General features: G+C 36.1%; 1 long non-coding RNA gene across 1 annotated transcript; it reads right to left on the minus strand.

The window, feature by feature from the left end:
• Positions 1-1,088: 1,088 nt before the first annotated feature.
• Positions 1,089-3,877, minus strand: LOC145006504 (uncharacterized). Its single transcript, XR_013662924.1, has 3 exons — positions 3,541-3,877; positions 3,366-3,450; positions 1,089-1,249 (listed from the first exon to the last, which is right to left on the minus strand). It is a non-coding gene; the product is annotated as an uncharacterized LOC145006504 (long non-coding RNA).
• Between the last annotated feature and the right edge of the window lie 15,801 nt (positions 3,878-19,678).

Here is a 19,678-nt window from a genome sequence, read left to right on the forward strand (position 1 = left end):
GGGTTTCGCATTTGGGTTCGTATCTGGGTTTCTCAAACAACTGAAATGCGAATATGAGACAACTGATTAATTTCTCAGTTAATGCGATGAAATGCGAATGAACTCAAAGACGGATGGATGCAAGATGCGAAGAATTTGAATGAAAATGCGAAGTTTTTAATGTATAAATGCGAATTGGGGAAGAAAGCTTAGAGTTTCGCATTTGGCACCTGATCTTTTCAAGAAATAATATAAGTGGTCCAACTTCGCAAAATGGGGTCATTTAATCAGAAAATCGATCATTCTTCAAATATGACATTTAATCAGAAAATCGATCTAAAAATGAGACATTTGGTGTTTATCGATTTTTCAGGGTCGACGGGTTGTATGAAAAGCGAAGGCTGAGTAATTGAAAATTAGAGGATCGATGGTTGCTACTAATTGCTTGTAACTGGTATTGGTTTCATATCGATGGATGTGGATTCGCATATGAAATCAATTGTGTTCGCATCTATGAAATCAGTTCGCATATGACAACAATTGAGTTCGCATTTGGTTTTGTGGGTCAAAACAGTTCGCATAAGAAGTTCACGATTTGTTTGAGGTTAATTGATTTTGATTTCGCAAGCTTGGAGTCGGAGATTTGGATTGTGTTCGCATCTATAGAATGCGAGGAGAATTTAATGGTGATATTCAGTTCGCATTTGGTGACACAAGTACGTGGTTGATGATTTTTGGTTGGTTCGCATTTGAAATTAGTGGGTTTCGCATTTGGGTTCGTATCTGGGTTTCTCAAACAACTGAAATGCGAATATGAGACAACTGATTAATTTCTCAGTTAATGCGATGAAATGCGAATGAACTCAAAGACGGATGGATGCAAGATTCCGAGGGCTCAATTTCACTTAATTTTCTAGTACAATGACACTCGCACAAATTCCGAGGGCTCAATTTCCATAGAAACAACCGCTTCGCGAAATGCAAGGGAAAGAGAACCATCTTCCACGAATGGTCCACCGGGATCTGTCACACCCCCAAACCAAGGATGGCGGAAACGTCTGGGGGTGGAGGACTTCATGTACAGTATCACAACAACGTGTATAATAGTGTTCAAAGTAAAAACAACCACCATAAATATAATTGCAAAAGTTACACCAAAGTATATGTTTACATGTTTCAAAAGCAATTACATTATGATGACAAAATAAATTTGTTGACGGTTTAGCGTCCCATCCTCAAAGCGATGAAGTTTGCCTGTTTCACTGATTTCCTGAGAATACAAGTAGTTTTAAAAAGTGTCAACACAAAGGTTGGTGAGTTCATAAGAGCTTTGTTTGAAGTAGAAACCGCTTTTCCTTGAAAAATCGATATAGTTTGATTTCCAGAAAATCCAATATTTTCTTAGTTAAGTATGAATAGAAATATTCCTATATGATGCATTAATGAACCCTAGAATGACCCGTAGAGTTCCTCTATAATCGTCCAGTGTATATAAGTTATATGAGATTTAAATTAGATAAAACGTTGAATATAGTGGGTCTGCCCTAGGTCCACAACCCAACGAGGAACAGGAGATGAGGCGGGCACCACCAATTCTAGGCCAACCAAGACTAAATTCTCATATGACTCAAACATATACACTCAGCGACTATAGTTGAAGTCTAACAATTCTAGAGGAAGAATAGTTTTAATATCAATATAACTTTGTATAGAGACCCGGTACTTTGTATCTGTACCTCTTTTTGTATAGAGACCCGGTACTTTGTATTTGTACCCAAAGAGATAAAAGGTGATTTTAAATCAACATAAAACTCATTTAGGTTTTAAAAATAAAATCCCGTAAACTTATGGATTGTTCCCTATGTGAGTCGCTATAATCATACTATGACTATGTGAACCTGCCACGACGTTCTCAGTGTCGTGAAAAATGAAATGACATTTGTCACCCGTAGACCTGCAGGTCCAACTGTAGCTAGCAGAAAGGTGTGGGGTGTCAAACCCAATATAGATCTATATACAAGTATCACGTTCTCCCTCCAGGAGATTCTGATTATAACTACCAGGAATTATATCCCGCACTCGGACGTACGGGGAGAGAGAGTCTCACAATGGTTATATCCCTATGTGAGTCGCTATAATCATACTATGACTATGTGAACGTGCCACGACGTTCTCAGTGTCGTGAAAAATGAAATGACATTTGTCACCCGTAGACCTGCAGGTCCAACTGTAGCTAGCAGAAAGGTGTGGGGTGTCAAACCCAATATAGATCTATATACAAGTATCACGTTCTCCCTCCAGGAGATTCTGATTATAACTACCAGGAATTATTTCCCGCACTCGGACGTACGGGGAGAGAGAGTCTCACAATGTAGGATAACAAGTTTACGTTAATTGTGTGTGAATATAAATATTTCTTGTATGAATGTACCTTTCTTGTACGAGTGCGTAGAGTGATGTATCATAAACTATACCTATTATAGTTTATCTAAAATGTATGTAATATGTATGAATCCTTTTATGGAAATGTATTAGTGTTGTGAATTTATCAAACCATAGATTAACTTTCGTGAAATGTGTGCGAATAGAAATCTTTCTTGTATGAATGTACCCTTCTTGTACGAGTGCGTAGAGTGATGTATCATAAACTATACCTATTATAGTTTATCTACAATGTATGTAATATGTATGAATCCTTTTATGGAAATGTATTAGTGTTGTGAATTTATTCAAACTATACTTTTTATAGTTAAATAATACGTGTTCCAAAATGAATGGATAATGTTTAATATGAATGTCTTTGTTTCAGTTCATAATGATAAACTAACTAGGAAACTCATTCAAACATTAAAACTTATGATTATACACTTTGCTCAACATAATACAAAGTGTTATGATATTTACATGCTGTTGGTAAAATTTAGCAATTCTGCCCTGTTTTGGAAAAATCATAGAAAAATCATGCGAAGTCGAAAACTGGATCCGTAAATTCTGAGAGTTCACAAAATGTGTCTAGTTTGCTCATAATTTTTATCAAAATTTATAATGACCTCTAACTTGGGTGAAAAAGTCCATAATCACAGACTGGTCCGGATTGTTGTTTGAAATGATAGGCAGTTTTGTAAAAATCACCATAAATTGTAGAAAAATCGTATGGAGATGTGCAAGTAGTCATTTTAAAGCTAAAAACTTGAACTATTTGCACCTTGTACAGTTTTGAAAACAAAAATGTTTAAGATGCCCAAAACAGTCCGTGAATGGAGTTGAACTTTTCTGATGAAGGCTGTTAGAAAAATTTAGATATGTTCTTAGTGTTTTAACTTGTATCCCCCCCCCCCCCCCCTGAAAACTTGAGAAAACATGAAAATGTAGGGGTATGAACTCACCTTAAGGGATTTCAGTAGGTAAGTGTTGGAGAAGGAAAGTGTTCAACCCAAGAACACTTGAAGAATCACTTGAAGATTCGAAGATCTAACACAATTATGAGAGAGTTTGTCTAAGATATCCATGATTTGAGTGGTAATAAACGAGATAATCACAAAGAGAATGGATTATGCTTACCAAATGTGGAGGAAAAACTCGAGATCAGCCCTTGAATCTCGAATTTCTAGAGAGAGAAAGTGAGAGAGGAAAGAGTTTGATCTTCTTGTGAAATGAGAGTAAATGAGATGATGTGAGGAGAGAGGATGAATAATCAGCCCTCAAAAACGTGGGAGGAGGGATAATTGAGTGTAAGGGAACATTGATGTGACATAGGTAAGGTGGGAAGGTATGGCTGGTCATAGAGTGGGTGTGGGGTGGTTGCTTGTGACTGCGAATCAATAACACTGCTTGAATGCGAAGTTGGATTGATGATTGAGGGGTGATTCGTGAAGAAAGACGCGAAGTCAAGGACTATGAAATTGTTGTTTGTAAGAATTTAAAAACTCGATTGTGGAGTTGTTGATGCTCATTTTGCGAAAGTAAAACAATCGAGTGTTCGCATCTATGAGTCAATTTGAAGTCAATTGGGTTAATATTCGCATATGGGTTCAACATATGAATTTTTGATTTCGCAAGTTTAGAGTTCAAGAACTAAACTGTGTTCGCATCTGGAATGAAAATTTTGTGAATCGCATTCGATTAATTAGCTTAAAATGCGAAGGTGATAAATGCGAAGGGATGCGAAGGGTGTAAGAATGAAGATGCGAAGTATTTCACAATAGAATGCGAATTGGGGAAGAAAACAGAAGATTTCAAATATTGTCCCTGGAGTTTCGCATTTTTGGAAATAAATACTCAACTTCGCAAATGGGGTCATAAAATGATGAAATTGCAGAATTTTCAAAGAGATAAATGCGAAGGGATGCGAAGGGTGTAAGAATGAAGATGCGAAGTATTTCACAGTAGAATGCGAATTGGGGAAGAAAACAGAAGATTTCAAATATTGTCCCTGGAGTTTCGCATTTTTGGAAATAAATACTCAACTTCGCAAATGGGGTCATAAAATGATGAAATTGCAGAATTTTCAAAGAGATAAATGCGAAGGGATGCGAAGGGTGTAAGAATGAAGATGCGAAGTATTTCACAGTAGAATGCGAATTGGGGAAGAAAACAGAAGATTTCAAATATTGTCCCTGGAGTTTCGCATTTTTGGAAATAAATACTCAACTTCGCAAATGGGGTCATAAAATGATGAAATTGCAGAATTTTTAAAGAGATAAATGCGAAGGGATGCGAAGGGTGTAAGAATGAAGATGCGAAGTATTTCACAATAGAATGCGAATTGGGGAAGAAAACAGAAGATTTCAAATATTGTCCCTGGAGTTTCGCATTTTTGGAAATAAATACTCAACTTCGCAAATGGGGTCATAAAATGATGAAATTGCAGAATTTTCAAAGAGATAAATGCGAAGGGATGCGAAGGGTGTAAGAATGAAGATGCGAAGTATTTCACAGTAGAATGCGAATTGGGGAAGAAAACAGGATTTCAAATATTGTCCCTGGAGTTTCGCATTTTTGGAAATAAATACTTAACTTCGCAAATGGGGTCATAAAATGATGAAATTGCAGAATTTTTAAAGAGATAAATGCAAAGGGATGCGAAGGGTGTAAGAATGAAGATGCGAAGTATTTCACAGTAGAATGCGAATTGGGGAAGAAAACAGAAGATTTCAAATATTGTCCCTGGAGTTTCGCATTTTTGGAAATAAATACTCAACTTCGCAAATGGGGTCATAAAATGATGAAATTGCAGAATTTTTAAAGAGATAAATGCGAAGGGATGCGAAGGGTGTAAGAATGAAGATGCGAAGTATTTCACAATAGAATGCGAATTGGGGAAGAAAACAGAAGATTTCAAATATTGTCCCTGGAGTTTCGCATTTTTGGAAATAAATACTCAACTTCGCAAATGGGGTCATAAAATGATGAAGTTGCAGAATTTTTATAGAGATCTAGTTGTACGTACTTTTCGATTCATGTTTTCTTGTTAGAGTAGCGACTTGTTTAGTAAATACTGAGCGTAAGTCCAAGCACACACGGGTTAGTGGAGCTGACCGGTTTGACTTGTTGACTTTATTTGACTTTGAATTGACCAGAATTTGACGGTTGTCACAGGATCGCTCTTTTAAATGACATTTGCTCAACATAATACGCACTAACTTAAGGTAGAGTCAAATGAGACTGATTAAACCACCAAGCATAACCAAAGATACAGTTAAAGTAGTGACCTGAGTAGCGAAATCTTCAAGTATGCCGTCCTTGGAGATACCGTGTTCCAAACAAAGCTGCTTCCAGAACTCCATTCCGATCTGGTTCCCGCATTGTCCTACTTGCAGTGTTATGATTTCACGAGGCATATCTTTTGCTTCTTCTTCTTCTTCTCCGATTACTTTTATTTATCCCCTTTGTTTCTGGGTTCCTAGGGTTTCGAAACTCTGTCTGTGTAGTGTGTGTGGGGGAGGCGGGACAACGTTGGTTTTAGAAATAAAGAGAAAAAGGGTGGAAAAAGTGAGAGCCGGCAAACGTTCGATTGACCTCCGTCTTGTTAGCGGGTGAGGCTATCATGCGCACCAAATGATTTTTTTTATATAATATACTAGGTGTAATACCCGTGTGTTACACGGGTTTCTTGAAAAAAATAATATAAAATTTCGAACATCAACGAATTATTAAAATAATACAACACATATAAGTGAAAAGTTTATTGAATAAGTGTGTAATTGAACTCAAAATACCAAAAAGAAATCATTAATGAAATGTTCTAATTAAATAATTTTTACAAATCACAAATTTCCAAATACTTCTTTGAATACAACATTAGATGTCTTTGCATTATACATTGAAAGTGCGATGCTTTAATAAGAAAAAAATAAAACAAACAAATATAACAAAACCTCTGTAATGCATGAAAAAACCAACCTTAAGTAATTGCATCAAGGAACAGTATAATCCCTAAAAACAATAATAAGCCTAAATTCTGGAAGATAGATACCTACATATGGAATTGTTTGTCCCTGAGCTTTATTGATTGTCATTGCAAAGCACAATCGAATAGGAAACTGTTTCCTCATTAGAGGATCGATGGTTGCTACTAATTGCTTGTAACTGGTATTGGTTTCATATCGATGGATGTGGATTCGCATATGAAATCAATTGTGTTCGCATCTATGAAATCAGTTCGCATATGACAACAATTGAGTTCGCATTTGGTTTTGTGGGTCAAAACAGTTCGCATAAGAAGTTCACGATTTGTTTGAGGTTAATTGATTTTGATTTCGCAAGCTTGGAGTCGGAGATCTGGATTGTGTTCGCATCTATAGAATGCGAGGAGAATTTAATGGTGATATTCAGTTCGCATTTGGTGACACAAGTACGTGGTTGATGATTTTTGGTTGGTTCGCATTTGAAATTAGTGGGTTTCGCATTTGGGTTCGTATCTGGGTTTCTCAAACAACTGAAATGCGAATATGAGACAACTGATTAATTTCTCAGTTAATGCGATGAAATGCGAATGAACTCAAAGACGGATGGATGCAAGATGCGAAGAATTTGAATGAAAATGCGAAGTTTTTAATGTATAAATGCGAATTGGGGAAGAAAGCTTAGAGTTTCGCATTTGGCACCTGATCTTTTCAAGAAATAATATAAGTGGTCCAACTTCGCAAAATGGGGTCATTTAATCAGAAAATCGATCATTCTTCAAATATGACATTTAATCAGAAAATCGATCTAAAAATGAGACATTTGGTGTTTATCGATTTTTCAGGGTCGACGGGTTGTATGAAAAGCGAAGGCTGAGTAATTGAAAATTAGAGGATCGATGGTTGCTACTAATTGCTTGTAACTGGTATTGGTTTCATATCGATGGATGTGGATTCGCATATGAAATCAATTGTGTTCGCATCTATGAAATCAGTTCGCATATGACAACAATTGAGTTCGCATTTGGTTTTGTGGGTCAAAACAGTTCGCATAAGAAGTTCACGATTTGTTTGAGGTTAATTGATTTTGATTTTTTTTTTTTTTTTTTTGAAAGAGCCAAAGCTCAGCAAACTTTATTAAAAAGAATAAAAGAATACAAGAGTCAAAACATCAAACAAAATACAAATATAACCATCCTATCCATAACCAACTACCAAACCATTTCCTAATAAGAAGCAATAACCACTCACAACCCCAAAACACCCTAAAATCCTTAAAGGTAGCCCATAAACTTATTGAAAGAGGGAAAAAAGGTAACTTCACCCCCTTGCTCCAACCAAACCACCAACAGATAAAGAAACCAAAGCAAGGGGTAAGGCCCTTAAAAAAACCCTCGGTCCATAAGCTAACCTTTAAGAAAAAAACCCTCAATTTCAAAACCCACAAACCACAAAAAACAAGGAAATCCCAATAAACTAAACCACAAATAAACATAACTTCAAGGAAAAAACAGGAAATCCCCTCACGACAATTAGTCCCAAAGCTCCTGTCGCAATCCTTGTCTTCTACATCCTTCAAAGTCCTCATCAAGGAATCCATAATCTCTCCACAGCTATTGCCCACCACCAACCTTTGCTTCGCCTTTCTGCACCACAAACTCAAAGAGAAACACAAAAAAATAACACCAAAACACCAGTGAATCAGATTAAGTTTCATACTAGACATGGCATCAATCACATGTCTAGGATTCTCTATTTGGATAATCTCAATAAAGATCATATCCAAACAGAAAATCCCATAGGTACAAGTCACATGATTTAAGAGTAAACTCTCCAACCAGTGACATATTCCGTCAATTCCTTTGTGCATATTTTTATTCCCAAAATACCCCCACCATATACCATTAATAACATCATCCTTATTTAACTGCCACCACTGCCAAACCCAAAACCATGACCAACCACACTCCAAACAGCAAAACCAGAAAAAGATCTCCATTATTCAACATTCTGAATTCCTGAAATACCCCAGATCAAACAAACCTTCTTATTGATCAATTTAACTCTTTTCCTTAATCCCATCAGCTTCAACCGAATCTCATTCTCAATACTAGCTATAACCCCCTCAACTGATATTCTGCTAGAACCAAAAAGTCTAGCATTTCTCTCTCTCCAAATATTAGACACACAGCTAGCAATCATACATTTAATGATCAAATTCTCACCTGTCTTCATTTTAAGCATTCTGCTCAACATTAAAATAAGATCATTCCATTCAACCGTTCTCAAATTTAGCCCCACTTTACTGCAGAAATATTTCCAAATTCTAGAGGGATACTCACAATTAAAGAATAAATGGCTATGCGAATCAGGCACATTATCACAAAAAGGACACAGCAACTTACCAGCCAATTCCCATCCTCTAACCCTATCCTGAGTTTTTAATCTGTTCAGAATAGCCAACCATAAAATAAAAGAGTTGCGAGGAATGCAATTATTATACCAAACAAGATCAAACCAAGGCACAATATCCCCAAAATTATTCAAATCATTCCACACCTGTTTGCATGAAAATTTTCTGCATATACCTCCCTTATCCCTCCATCCAACAACATCATTCAAATTGGAATCAATACAAACCATAGGAGCTTCAGTCAATCCAGGGAACTTGTTAACCCATTCAACCGGCCATGAATAAGAATCAAACTCAAGAACATCACAAACTAAAGCAGAATCACTAAGACCATTACTAATCCACTCTTTCCTAGGAATAATAGTACAAAGAATACCTATAGGATGCCACCAATCATGCCATAAAGAAGTATTCCTCCCATTACCCACACATGATATAACATGAGGCCTAACAGTATTCCTTATCTCCAAAAATCTCTTCCATGTCCAGTTCATACTCTTTTTCTGCATAATATCCCAAAAATTCCTGCTACCAATATAATTGATTCTCACCCACTGCACCCACAGGGAATTTTTGTTATTAACCACATTCCAAACATGTTTAGCGAGTAAAGCATCATTCCATTTCCTCAAATTCTTTATTCCCAGCCCACCATACTCCTTAGGTTTGCAAATATCAAGCCACTTAACTTTAGCTTTACCTTTGACTATCTCACCATTAGCCCATAAAAAACTCCTGCACATCTTCTCAATCTCATTAATAGTAGCAATTGGAATTTTAAAAATAGAAGCCCAATAAACATGAATAGAAGTTAAAACCGAATTAATGAGTTGCAATCTGCCAGCAAAAGATAAGGTTTTACACTTCCAATTGAAAATTCTCAACTTAATCTTTTCAATCAACTTTTTACAATCTCTATCAAACAATTTAGTAACACACATAGGAACCCCCAAATATTTAAACGGAAATTTCCCAACTTCATAAGGAAGAATACCCAAAATAATCCTTCTCATATTAGGCTTAACACAACTGAAATAAATCTGACTTTTCTCCATACTAACCTTCAGCCCTGAAATCTTATTGAAATCATCAAGGGCATTCCTTATAATTCTGGCCGAATTCCCATTACCATAAGAAAAAATTAACAAATCATCAGCAAAACATAAATGGGAAATTTTGAGGCTCAAACATTTACTATGGAACTTAAAATTCAAAGAATCTTCAATAAGTTTACCCATAATAATATTGAAAACCTCCATAACTATAGTAAATAGGTAAGGAGATAAAGGATCTCCCTGCCTAAGCCCACGCTTTCCTTCAAAATACCCATGATCTTCACCATTAAAATTGAGCATGAACCACGGGGAAGAAACACAAGCCATAATCCATTTCACCATAACTGGATGAAACCCAAATCCCTGCAGAATTCTATTAAGAAAATCCCAATCCACCGTATCATAAGCCTTTTGTATATCAATCTTTATCGTACATTTAGGGGTACCTCTCTTTTTTTTGTACCCCACCATCAACTCCTGAGCAAGAAGAATATTGTCCAGAATAGATCTACCAGGAATAAAAGCTGATTGATTATTACTTACAATATCACCCAAACAATTTCTAATTCTATTCACTATAATCTTGCTGATACACTTATAAAAAGTGTTACAGCAAGCTATAGGTCTAAAATCAGACACTTTCCTCGGAACCTCAACTTTAGGGACCAAAACAATTCTCGTGGCATTAATCCCATTCAACAATTTACCAGTCCAAAAAAATTCTCTCACAGCCTTACAGACATCTGGACCAACAATACTCCAAGAACTTTTAAAAAATTTAGAAGAATACCCATCAGGCCCAGGGGCACGATTGTCATCTATATCAAACATCGCCAATTTAATTTCTTCATCAGTAACCACTCTAATCATATCAACAGCCACCCTACTATCCAATTTTTTAGGAAAAAACTCATCATTTAAGCCCGATAAATCAGTATCATCCTTACTTCCCAAAAACTTATTAAAATGAGACACAAATTTCTCTATCATAGCCTTCCCACTCACCCAACGACCATCTTCATTCAGAACCATCTGAATACGATTATTGATACCCCTGCTTTTAACAATTTTGTGAAAGAATTTAGAATTATTATCCCCATCCTGTAACCATTTGATTTTAGCACGCTGAGCCAGAATCTTTTCTTCATCTATACAAGCAGTATTAAAATCTAAAAGAATTTTAGCATGCTCTTCCCTAATCTTGCAATCAAAAGGATTAATGTCAATATCTTGTTGTTTACACTCCAAATCCTTTCTTAACTTCTGAATTCTTTTTCCAGCTCCCCAATATTTATTACACATCTCCCTGCAATGTTTCTTGAGAATCTTCAACTTTTGTGTCACTTTAAACATAAAAAAACCATCAATATTCATATCCCAAACCTCCTTAACCAAAGGAAGAAACTCCTCCTTCTCAGAGATAAAATTCGCAAATCTAAAAGAAGGTTTCCACTTCACTTTGTTACCAGGAAGATTTAAAATAGCAGGGCAATGATCCGAATTTCTGTATGGTTTAAAGACAGCATGAGCAAGAGGATGGATCGACATAAATTTTTGATTAACCATAACTCTATCAAGCTTCTTCAACAGTCCCATATTACCCATAGGAGTTTTGTTCCAAGTAAACTGAAACCCATACGACTTCAAGTCCTCCACTTCAATAAAACTCAAACAATCAACAAAATCTTCAACTCCTTTAGGAGTTCTAGAACAGCTTTCAGAATATTCCGAAGGTTTTATAGCAACATTAAAATCACCTAATAAACCCCAAGCTTCCCTATTAACAACCAAACTATGTTTTTTCAAATTATCCCAAAGTAATCTTCTTTCAATATAATTCGAAGCAGCATATATAAAAGACAAATACATGCCAATATCCGAATTACACAATTTAACATAACAATGGATAACCTGTTTGGATTGAGAAAGCAGAATCACATCAAAAAGTCTAGGATTCCACCCCACTATTATTCTAGTACCAGCTTCACAACTATTATTATTAGAGATCCAATCCCACTGCCCAAAAGTCTTAGCACAAACACTCTTGAGATTTAAGATTTTGACATGAGATTCAATCACAGCACAAATACCAAGGTTATTACACCTAATAACATCAATAACCTCCTTCTGCTTAACAGATTTATTCAATCCCCTAACATTCCAAGCACCAACAGCCATCATTGGGAAATAATAGAATTTTTGGCATTTACCTCCTCAAATGCCTGAGAACTCCCCATCTTACTTCTATTATTATCCAACTCCAACTTATCCTTATTCACTTTATTACTTTCATTTCCTTTCTTCTTCCCCTCTCCCTTGCTTGAAGAAATCAAATTGTTATTCTTGCTTTCATTAGAACCCATTCCAGCATCACCACTATCAACATTTTGATTAACAACTGTCTTCACAACCTTATCATCTTCTTCCATTTTATCCAAAACTACCTCTTCAAACTCTCCTAAGATTTCAAAACTGTTTTTATTACTTAATCCCTCCCCTATTATATTCTCACTACCAAGACTTAAATTGCCCATCTCTGCCTTCTTATCCTTTTTAACTACAACCTCCTGCTTATTATTTACCATCAAACCCCGACTTTCTATAACATTCTGCCCATTAACAAACTTCTCATAATTTCTGTTCTTTCCTAAATTCCAGTGACTTACTCCTTTATTACTCCAATTCCAATTTTGCCCTTTACCATTTCCATCTCTATTCCCATTTTTGCTTTTAGAGAAAATACCCCTTCCCCAATTCCCATTCTTCCCATTATTCTTCATATTATTCAATTGATTATAACCCTCTTGAGACTTGCTAGTGCCTTCACCAACATTATTACCCATAACCTTTTTATATTTAACTTCTGTGAAACCATCCCCATTAACAACTTCCTTCCCTTTAATGTTCTTTAAATTTCTCACTTCTCCACTATTATCCTCCTTCACAACATTCATAGCAGCAGCACAAACTTTATCCACATGCCCATAAACTTTACAATGATTACATCTAGAAGGAATCCAAGCATATTCAACATCAAAACTTTGAATCACAGCAGAATTAGAGACAAAATCCCAAGTAGCTATATCAATCTTCTTTCTCCATTCCTTCCCAGCATCCATTTCAACAAGAATTCTAGCATAAGCACTCCTTCCTTTATGTTCCAAACACATATCCTCAGTAAAGGAATCAAAAGCCAAAGGAATACCTATCTTACTAGCAATTCTGCATAAGTTTTCACCACTCCAAACTTCCAAGGGCAAATCAAATATTTTAATCCAAACAGGAATTTTATCATGCTTATTTTTAGTTAATGTCAAACCAGGCCTCCATCGTTGAAGAAATAAAGGCATATTATTAAACATTAACCAAGGACTACCTTCCAAAACAGATAACATCCCCTTTTCATCACTGAATTTAAAGAAGAAAAATCCTTTACTGTTCATGAACACCTCTTCCAAACCCACATTCTTCCACAATCTTCTAACTTCTTTCTGAATTACAGGAAACGCCAACTTCTTGTCAATCATATAACCATAAAGAGTATTAGTAAAAGGAATACTAGCATGCTTTAGATTCTCAATTGGAATTATAACAGGACCATCCTCTTCCCCTTTCTCCCCTGGAATGAATCTAACATCAATCTTACCCTTATGTCTATTACCTTTTAACACACCAGCATAAGAGTTCATAACATTCCCCTGCATTCCTCCTTCCTCCTTATTACCAATCATAGCATTTCCCAAAATAGAAGGAAGTAAATTAATGCTATTAATAACAGTACCTGACTTCTCATTGCAGCTAGTATCCATATTACTCTTAGCATTAACCTCTTTTTCTATTACAATTTCCTCATCCTCACTAGTATCATCCTCACTTGAATCATTATCCCCTTCCTCATCAGTATACTCATCATCATCAGTATTACCATCAATCTCCTTGTCTTTCTTTTCCAAATTTGCCATATCAACATCCATTTTCTGATTCTTCCCACTATCTAATCCTTTTCCCATAGTCTTCTCAACTCCCTTTCCCACCTGTCCTTCTTTCTTCAATTCACTCAGAAATTGAAATCCAATTCCTGGAATGAAATCTTCATTATTGTTAGCCCTTTTCTCCCCATCAGTTATAATCTTCACTACTTCATTATCTTCCCTAATAGAGTTATTCTGAATTTTATCATCCATCACCGATATGGAAGGGTTCACATTAACCATTTCACTTATAACATTCTTCAATTCAGAGTTTGGACTCAAAACATCATTACTCATCATCAACCCATCCCAATTCCTCATCAAATTAGCAGTATTACCAGTTGGGATAGAAACAACATGAGAACTAACCTTTTTAGAGTTACCAGACAACCCTTTCTTCAATTCCTTCTCCATCCCTACAGATCCAGGAATAGAAATGTTAGAATCCGACTCCCAAACTGAAACAAATTCCGATTCTTCTCCCGTTTCCTCCTCTGAACCATCTTCATTGAATAACTCTTCCGTATCCATCGGAGCTAATACATCCACTTTTTTCCTAGCTCTGTTCTTAATCCTGAAAGATTTCCCTTCCATTTTCCATCCAGCTTTGCTAATCCCAGATGCAACAGCTCCAGTCACACTTGGTTTACGACGAGTTTTATATATCGTAGCAGATGATTGTTCAATTACCCCAGGAGGAACCAGATCATTCACCTCCATTTCAGTTTTTGAATAACGAACTGCAGCACTTTTATCCGGAGGTTTAACCTTCACGTCCTTCAATCTATCCGATTTGGAAGATGCTCCCATTAAATCAACGGAATAATGAAAGAAATTGCTTCACCAATTAAAAGAAATTCGTCGGAAAAGCAGCACCGATGAATCAAAGCTAGATCGCACCACCGTCAGAAAGAATCAGGATAAGAGAGAGAAAGTAGAGAGAGAAAGCGAAAAAAAAAAAAAAAAAAAAAAAAAAAAAAAAAAAAAAAATATTATCTGAATACTTGCTATCTATGCTAGATGAACGTTGTTATACATGTTTTCAATGATTTAAACTGTATATGTATTTTATATCTACGAAAATGTTGGGGTAAAACATGGGTAGATGTAATAGGTGATGTGTGATAAAATGATGAGAGGCCTCGATGTTGTTGTTGTTGATCCAGTCATCTAGCGGAGTATAGATGACGACCACGGACTCTTCTAGACAGTCCAGTGGAACACTAGCAGGTTCGCAACCTGTAGGTGTTGTGAACGATGTGTTCACCGGTGTACTCCATCCCCCACATGGTTGCCTATTAGGACATTCATTGCTGAGGAATCCCCTTAGCAGTAGTGTCCGTCCCGATGATAATCCTTAGGCTAGGTCCCTTATGATAGGTGTTTAGGGACGTAAAGTGAGGATAACGGGAACGGGTAATCGGGTTATTGTTGATTGATGAAATTAATAAACTTATTTATTGTGGGTTGAAAACCCTATGTGCTCACCAGGCTCCCAAGCCTGACCCACTCAGTTTTATGTATTACAGGTAGTGGCGCATGAGCATATGTGTGATGTTTTGGACGAGGGATTACGGATATAGGCCTGTAGATATGAAATAATGTAGTAAGGCTTATATTGTACTGTTTATACTTTTGATCTGTACGAACATGACATCCCGAGTCTTTTAATGAAATACATTTCTATGGAAATGCTTTTGATAAATCTTTATCATATTATTGTTTTGGGACAAATTCCGCAACCCTTTTATTAAAAGATAACTCTGATTTTGAAATAAAGTATAAACAAAACCGGTCTTTTCTGGCCGTGATTTTGGGGATGTCACAGCATTTCAGTTGTTTGAGAAACCCAGATACGAACCCAAATGCGAAACCCACTAATTTCAAATGCGAACCAACCAAAAATCATCAACCACGTACTTGTGTCACCAAATGCGAACTGAATATCACCATTAAATTCTCCTCGCATTCTATAGATGCGAACACAATCCAGATCTCCGACTCCAAGCTTGCGAAATCAAAATCAATTGAGTGCTTTTTCGCTTTCTCTCTCTACTTTCTCTCTCTTATCCTGATTCTTTCTGACGGTGGTGCGATCTAGCTTTGATTCATCGGTGCTGCTTTTCCGACGAATTTCTTTTAATTGGTGAAGCAATTTCTTTCATTATTCCGTTGATTTAATGGGAGCATCTTCCAAATCGGATAGATTGAAGGACGTGAAGGTTAAACCTCCGGATAAAAGTGCTGCAGTTCGTTATTCAAAAACTGAAATGGAGGTGAATGATCTGGTTCCTCCTGGGGTAATTGAACAATCATCTGCTACGATATATAAAACTCGTCGTAAACCAAGTGTGACTGGAGCTGTTGCATCTGGGATTAGCAAAGCTGGATGGAAAATGGAAGGGAAATCTTTCAGGATTAAGAACAGAGCTAGGAAAAAAGTGGATGTATTAGCTCCGATGGATACGGAAGAGTTATTCAATGAAGATGGTTCAGAGGAGGAAACGGGAGAAGAATCGGAATTTGTTTCAGTTTGGGAGTCGGATTCTAACATTTCTATTCCTGGATCTGTAGGGATGGAGAAGGAATTGAAGAAAGGGTTGTCTGGTAACTCTAAAAAGGTTAGTTCTCATGTTGTTTCTATCCCAACTGGTAATACTGCTAATTTGATGAGGAATTGGGATGGGTTGATGATGAGTAATGATGTTTTGAGTCCAAACTCTGAATTGAAGAATGTTATAAGTGAAATGGTTAATGTGAACCCTTCCATATCGGTGATGGATGATAAAATTCAGAATAACTCTATTAGGGAAGATAATGAAGTAGTGAAGATTATAACTGATGGGGAGAAAAGGGCTAACAATAATGAAGATTTCATTCCAGGAATTGGATTTCAATTTCTGAGTGAATTGAAGAAAGAAGGACAGGTGGGAAAGGGAGTTGAGAAGACTATGGGAAAAGGATTAGATAGTGGGAAGAATCAGAAAATGGATGTTGATATGGCAAATTTGGAAAAGAAAGACAAGGAGATTGATGGTAATACTGATGATGATGAGTATACTGATGAGGAAGGGGATAATGATTCAAGTGAGGATGATACTAGTGAGGATGAGGAAATTGTAATAGAAAAAGAGGTTAATGCTAAGAGTAATATGGATACTAGCTGCAATGAGAAGTCAGGTACTGTTATTAATAGCATTAATTTACTTCCTTCTATTTTGGGAAATGCTATGATTGGTAATAAGGAGGAAGGAGGAATGCAGGGGAATGTTATGAACTCTTATGCTGGTGTGTTAAAAGGTAATAGACATAAGGGTAAGATTGATGTTAGATTCATTCCAGGGGAGAAAGGGGAAGAGGATGGTCCTGTTATAATTCCAATTGAGAATCTAAAGCATGCTAGTATTCCTTTTACTAATACTCTTTATGGTTATATGATTGACAAGAAGTTGGCGTTTCCTGTAATTCAGAAAGAAGTTAGAAGATTGTGGAAGAATGTGGGTTTGGAAGAGGTGTTCATGAACAGTAAAGGATTTTTCTTCTTTAAATTCAGTGATGAAAAGGGGATGTTATCTGTTTTGGAAGGTAGTCCTTGGTTAATGTTTAATAATATGCCTTTATTTCTTCAACGATGGAGGCCTGGTTTGACATTAACTAAAAATAAGCATGATAAAATTCCTGTTTGGATTAAAATATTTGATTTGCCCTTGGAAGTTTGGAGTGGTGAAAACTTATGCAGAATTGCTAGTAAGATAGGTATTCCTTTGGCTTTTGATTCCTTTACTGAGGATATGTGTTTGGAACATAAAGGAAGGAGTGCTTATGCTAGAATTCTTGTTGAAATGGATGCTGGGAAGGAATGGAGAAAGAAGATTGATATAGCTACTTGGGATTTTGTCTCTAATTCTGCTGTGATTCAAAGTTTTGATGTTGAATATGCTTGGATTCCTTCTAGATGTAATCATTGTAAAGTTTATGGGCATGTGGATAAAGTTTGTGCTGCTGCTATGAATGTTGTGAAGGAGGATAATAGTGGAGAAGTGAGAAATTTAAAGAACATTAAAGGGAAGGAAGTTGTTAATGGGGATGGTTTCACAGAAGTTAAATATAAAAAGGTTATGGGTAATAATGTTGGTGAAGGCACTAGCAAGTCTCAAGAGGGTTATAATCAATTGAATAATATGAAGAATAATGGGAAGAATGGGAATTGGGGAAGGGGTATTTTCTCTAAAAGCAAAAATGGGAATAGAGATGGAAATGGTAAAGGGCAAAATTGGAATTGGAGTAATAAAGGAGTAAGTCACTGGAATTTAGGAAAGAACAGAAATTATGAGAAGTTTGTTAATGGGCAGAATGTTATAGAAAGTCGGGGTTTGATGGTAAATAATAAGCAGGAGGTTGTAGTTAAAAAGGATAAGAAGGCAGAGATGGGCAATTTAAGTCTTGGTAGTGAGAATATAATAGGGGAGGGATTAAGTAATAAAAACAGTTTTGAAATCTTAGGAGAGTTTGAAGAGGTAGTTTTGGATAAAATGGAAGAAGATGATAAGGTTGTGAAGACAGTTGTTAATCAAAATGTTGATAGTGGTGATGCTGGAATGGGTTCTAATGAAAGCAAGAATAACAATTTGATTTCTTCAAGCAAGGGAGAGGGGAAGAAGAAAGGAAATGAAAGTAATAAAGTGAATAAGGATAAGTTGGAGTTGGATAATAATAGAAGTAAGATGGGGAGTTCTCAGGCATTTGAGGAGGTAAATGCCAAAAATTCTATTATTTCCCAATGATGGCTGTTGGTGCTTGGAATGTTAGGGGATTGAATAAATCTGTTAAGCAGAAGGAGGTTATTGATGTTATTAGGTGTAATAACCTTGGTATTTGTGCTGTGATTGAATCTCATGTCAAAATCTTAAATCTCAAGAGTGTTTGTGCTAAGACTTTTGGGCAGTGGGATTGGATCTCTAATAATAATAGTTGTGAAGCTGGTACTAGAATAATAGTGGGGTGGAATCCTAGACTTTTTGATGTGATTCTGCTTTCTCAATCCAAACAGGTTATCCATTGTTATGTTAAATTGTGTAATTCGGATATTGGCATGTATTTGTCTTTTATATATGCTGCTTCGAATTATATTGAAAGAAGATTACTTTGGGATAATTTGAAAAAACATAGTTTGGTTGTTAATAGGGAAGCTTGGGGTTTATTAGGTGATTTTAATGTTGCTATAAAACCTTCGGAATATTCTGAAAGTTGTTCTAGAACTCCTAAAGGAGTTGAAGATTTTGTTGATTGTTTGAGTTTTATTGAAGTGGAGGACTTGAAGTCGTATGGGTTTCAGTTTACTTGGAACAAAACTCCTATGGGTAATATGGGACTGTTGAAGAAGCTTGATAGAGTTATGGTTAATCAAAAATTTATGTCGATCCATCCTCTTGCTCATGCTGTCTATAAACCATACAGAAATTCGGATCATTGCCCTGCTATTTTAAATCTTCCTGGTAACAAAGTGAAGTGGAAACCTTCTTTTAGATTTGCGAATTTTATCTCTGAGAAGGAGGAGTTTCTTCCTTTGGTTAAGGAGGTTTGGGATATGAATATTGATGGTTTTTTTATGTTTAAAGTGACACAAAAGTTGAAGATTCTCAAGAAACATTGCAGGGAGATGTGTAATAAATATTGGGGAGCTGGAAAAAGAATTCAGAAGTTAAGAAAGGATTTGGAGTGTAAACAACAAGATATTGACATTAATCCTTTTGATTGCAAGATTAGGGAAGAGCATGCTAAAATTCTTTTAGATTTTAATACTGCTTGTATAGATGAAGAAAAGATTCTGGCTCAGCGTGCTAAAATCAAATGGTT

Source organism: Lactuca saligna, chromosome 7 (genome assembly GCF_052625555.1).
Source record: "Lactuca saligna cultivar CGN05327 chromosome 7, ASM5262555v1, whole genome shotgun sequence".
Classification (NCBI taxonomy): Eukaryota; Viridiplantae; Streptophyta; class Magnoliopsida; order Asterales; family Asteraceae; genus Lactuca; species Lactuca saligna.